Below are 5,554 nucleotides of genomic sequence, written 5' to 3'. Positions count from 1 at the left end.
AGATACTCCCCTTACTTGGAAAATTCCAAGGATTTAGAGTCTCCCTTTTAGGAACCAGGGATAGATGCCAGTCAAATTCTTTATTGAAAGCAGCAACCTTTGACTGTGTCCCTATTTTGTGTAACAATGCTCGATTAGTTTCCATATCCAATAGTTCCTTAGATAATCCAGTAATTCTTAGGCAATGTTTATTTCCAAGCTAGTTCAGTCTCTATTTCGTTTTACTTAGACTACTGCAATAGCTTCCAAAATGATTATTTTTCTTTAGTTTTACCACTGCCCCTATTCTAAACACCATAGTCAAAATCACGTTCAAGGCAAATTTTCAATTATTTTACTACACTTCCAAACTCTCCTAGCCTTTTAAAAATAAATCCTATTCTTCAATTAAAGCTGTGTTCTATCTGACCCTACCACACTCTTCTGGCCCTAATTTGAAAATGAACTGTTATCTAATTTCTACAGATACACCATACTTTCCTACAGGCAACATAGTACAGTTTGACCCTTGAACAATTTGAACTGTGCAGTTTCACTTAAAAGATTTTTTTCCATAAATATACAGTTATCCCTCTGTATCCTGGTTTCACGTCTGAGAATTCAACAAACCATGGACCAAAAATAGTATTTGCAAAGCAGAGTTAGGAATCCACATAAGTGGAGGGCCAACTTAAGTTATGCAGATTTCAACTGGGGGTGGAGGGGGCGAGGGGGTCAGTGTCCCTAACTACCTCCCTGGTCTACCCATTTTTCAAGGGTCAACTGTAGTAGATACAGAAAGATCTTGAATCAACAAGAAAGACAAAAATTTATTTACCAGCTGTTTTCACCTTATTCAAGTAACATAAATCTGCCTAGGCCTTGGTTCTGTATTTTATTCAATGGATGTAAATTCTTCACAAGAACACTTTAGGGATTCAGTGACACAAAGTATTTGTTATTAATAGAATTAATAGAATTCTGTAATAATAGAATGTCTGGCACATAGTAGAATGTCACCAACTAGCAGCTACTTTTGTTTTTATTTTATTCTCCTGAAATGCCTTTCTTTTCTCTATCCTTGCATGGAGATGTCCAACCGTCTTGTTGGATCCAACTCAAAGATCTCCCTCCTCTTTTGTGAAGTTCTTCCTAATTTTTCCCCCAAACAGATATGAATTCTTTCTTTCAAATTGCAAAGCACTCTCAGTTCCTCTCAGGTACTTTTCATGATGTCTTTACGTAATAATGCCCTATGGTATCCTCCCACAACATTGGATAATATGGCCATTGGGGGCAAGGCCTTTCCAATGCATCTTGAATTTCTCGTGGCACCAGCATAGTCCTCACATTTGGTGGTCACTGTTGGATTAGTTAAGTCATCTGGAATTCAAAATTTGTGAAAGATTTTTTCATACAAAATATATTAAATGTTAGAACTACAAATCCAGGAAGATCTTATTCCTTTATGGTAATAACTTATTTTCCTTTCCTTTCTCTCCCCTTAGTGGTATAGATAATAAGTCACAAATATTTCTGTGAATCTTTGCTTTAAACACATAAACAAAAGAGCTACTTATTTTTAAAAATCTACTAGATGCATGGCTTTATTTCTAATTTTCGAGAAAAACTTATTTAATTTGGAGTGTGGTATACACACGTACAGATGCCAAAATAAGATTTTGAGACGTTAAATAACCTTTCCCAGGTCTCTCAGTACATGAGTGGCAGGAACAGATCTTAGATGCAGGTCCATCAAACCCTAAAACCTGTCCCATCTCCAACATTCATTATATTGCCTATTGGCAAAATTCCTATGTACTTCTGTACAACACGTGTAAAGGAAATAGCCTTTAGGCTGAAGGCTCAGTTAAACCTCTAAAAACAAACCAGTCAGAAGAGTGAGTGACAAAATAAAAACAGAAATGTGGTAATGCTTCCCAGGGCTCACAGTGATATTGTGCGGACATGAAGTGATTAAACACCGGCGTCCTATAAGAAAGGCTGAATTCAGTCAGGGAACGCAGGATAAATGTGTTAGGCATAGGCTTGGCCGAGGGCCAAGTGGCAAGAACTCTAAAACAATGGATATATTGATTGAAAACCATTTCTGAGTTGGAAGCAGTGAGTTGAGTTAGAGCATGTAGGAAGGAGACTGGCTTTCCTAGGATGGTGATTTGCTAAATATTATTAGTATTGATAACATTTCAAGCAAGGTACCTGAAGCTTGGGAATTGCTGGGCAAGTTATTGCAACTGTGTCTGTATCTGGTTATAAGCATGTTGAGTCTGTCTAAGGAAACACCTAAAATTCTTTCTGAACAGTATTAGAGAACCAGTGGGATAGGACGGGTCCACTTCACAATAAAATCAGGTGGAAATCTTATTTGTGGTTATATATGTATAAATGAATAATACAGCCATGAAGTAAAGATACATTTAGACAGTAGAAGGGAACCGTTGTCTATGAACCTCATGGACTCTAGGGGGCGCCCTGAGGTAGGTTCAACTAATTAAGTCCACATAAGACTCCATCCTAGACCTGCCCCGTGTGATTTCCTAAGCAACTGAGACTGAACTCCTGAAAGAGCAGCAGTCACCCAGTAGACGTTTAGGCTTTCCCTGACACAGCAAATAAAACTCACGTCTGACTCTGGTGGTTCTAATTCCAGTCCAAGTAAACCCAAAGGTATTTTCTCCTAAGGTTACACGAGATGTGCAGAGCTTCTCATGCAAAAGACAAACCCATTAGAAAATGCCTCTTCTACTTAACTCAAAATGAAAAGTTTGCATAGTTAGACAAGTAGTGCAGACTGTACCCCTTGACTGGATGTCAAGCTGTCCAGAGAATGTGTACTCAACTAATTCTTTCTAGTGAGCAAACAGAAATGTGTTTATATAAGGCACTACACAGGTGAAGCTAAAAGAAACCATTCTTATTTCACTTCACAAATATTATCTTTGTCCTGCAATATTGTCTTGCAACATTATTATATACATAATACTACTTTAATGACACAACTTAAATCTATGTACTGGAAATATGCTGTAAGCCCTGAGTTATTTTATGCTACTCTCACATCATTCAACTTATTATTTTCTGTGCTGCACTGCCTGTTATGCTTTCTAAATTCCTTCTTAAAATTCTCGGTTAACTCTTTATTGACTATGGGAAAATCTCCTTACCTTTTAAAATATATTTGTTTTTAGAGTGACGTAAAATTCTTGTTGGATTTCCTGTTTGAAGAGTATGACATACAGACAGTTCTACTATTTGAATATCTCTTAAAGATTACTCTTAAAAACAAGAGAAAGAGAAATACACATACACACAACATAGACAAAAGTAGTTTGTAGAGAGCTGGAGAAAAATGTATAAATAAAATTGATTCCTCACTTTATGTTCAAGAGTCAATCCACTAATTTTAAAGTTGATAAATCAGGTAATTAAAGTCTATCTTTTTAATGTTATAAAGCTAAAGAATGAAGACAATAATATAATCAACTATTATATCAGTAGTGGTGAGAAGAAAGCAAAGGAAGAAGAACTGAAAGGAACCAGTGTACATTAATTTCTTATGGCCTCAGAGTGGAGAATCAGTTGATACTCTCCAAATATACAGAAGATTAATATGTTATATTAAGTTATAATTATTATAGAAGTAACTGCTAAAAGTTTTAAAACAGGAAGTAACCTCCCAAATTATAATAAGATCTTCATACAAACTCACAAAGCATAACTAAGGGACACACCTAAAACAAAGTGACTAAGAAGAATGGAAAATAAAAAAGATGGGAAAAGTGTTTCCGGAAATGAAGTGGCCACTTCATTTCAATATCAGACAAGTAGAACTCAGAGTGAAAATATTGAATACAACAAGCAGGAACGCTTTTTTATAAGAATGGGCACAATCTATAAAGACTACCTGACTCTCATCAGTGTCTAAGCACCAATTATCTAAAATCTAAAGTCATGAAGCAAACGCTGACACAGGAAAGGAAGAAGGAAAAGAAAGAGAGAGAGAACACATTGAGATATTAAGAGAAGGGAGACTTTTGCTTCTTGCTTTATGGCAAGTCAAATGAAGAAGACATAAAGATAGAGAAGACTTAAGTAACATAGTAAGTTATATTTAAAAATTAAAAATTATACGCATATACATATATAATTCTATAAGCTAAAAACCGAGAATGTGACTTCCTTTCAATTTTTAAAGGAATATTAACTAACATTGATCAAATATTAGGCCACAAAGGAAATCTCAGTACATTCCAAAGACGGCACAGACAAAATTCTCTGATTATACTTTGATTAAATAGATATTAATATAAAGGAAGGAAAATAAATCTATTAAGCTGCTCATCTCAAAATTGAAATTGCAAATTATATAGAAAATAACTGTAATGAAAGCAAATCAGAGCTGTGTGTTCTCTGTAAACAGTGCTTAAAGAAAAGCCTTATATAATTGCCTTAATAAGTAAGAAAGGTTAAAAATTAATAGATCAAGCATTCAACTAATGTTATTTGAATCACGATTTTAAAAAAACAAGGGAGCATAAAGAAGGCATTTAAAAAGTAAAAACAAATCACTGAATAAGAAAACAAAAAAGTGGTAAGACTAATACAACCAGAAGTCTTTGAAAAATAATTATCCATAGAATTAAAACGATTGTTAGCTAATCTAATCAAGAAAAAGAGGGGACAAGTATAAAAATAAAATGTAAGAATGGGGATATAGCCACATGCATATAGCCAAATGCAGAAAAATTCAAGGCATTGTGACTGAAAACTTTGCTCAATTCTAAGGTCATAAATTTGAAAATCATGATAAAATAGATTATTTTCTAGGAAAATGTCACAGATTGAAACTGACACAAAATACCATTTTCCAAAGAGGAAGTGATGTTTGCAAAAATGTACCTACTCGTTTCCCCTAAAGCATCAGAAGCATAGTTTGCAAAGAGAATTATATAAAACCCTCCAATTTCCAAAGTGGAAGTAACGTTAGCAAAAGTGTACCTACTCATTTTCCCTAAAGCACAGTTTGCAAAGGGAATTACATAAAACCCTCAAAAAACAGAAAAAATACAGCTATTAACCTGTTGGAGAAGGTGGACAATTAACAGCTTCTGATTTTTTTTATGAAAACAGTGTAGCATTGATCCCCAAATTCAGAATGATAGCCCATGAAAAAAATTTATGGATATCAATTTAATAATCTGAAATAGTAACAGAATAGCTCCTGTCCAAGAGAGGCTGAGATAAAGATTTTCACTATGGCTCGAGTTTAGGTAATCTATTAATATAATCATCTCCATCAATACTGAAGAGGTATTTTTTCCATTCTTGAATTTACACTTGACTTTAAAAAGAAGTATCCAAGTAAAACAGGAATAGAGACAAACCAATATAACAAAATACACACTTTATCTCAACCCACAGACTTTGGAAGCTTTTCCATGATAATCAAAGATAAGACAAGGATTTCACTATTAGCATTATTATGTAACCTTGTTTTGGAAGTAGTATCTGATATCATTGACAAGAAAGAAAAGAGAGGAAAACTGGAAGGGAG

This window comes from Rhinolophus sinicus, linkage group LG14, assembly GCF_036562045.2.
Source record: "Rhinolophus sinicus isolate RSC01 linkage group LG14, ASM3656204v1, whole genome shotgun sequence".
NCBI lineage: Eukaryota > Metazoa > Chordata > Mammalia > Chiroptera > Rhinolophidae > Rhinolophus > Rhinolophus sinicus.
The sequence above is the reverse complement of the archived record's forward strand: the minus strand, read 5'-3'. Positions refer to the sequence as shown.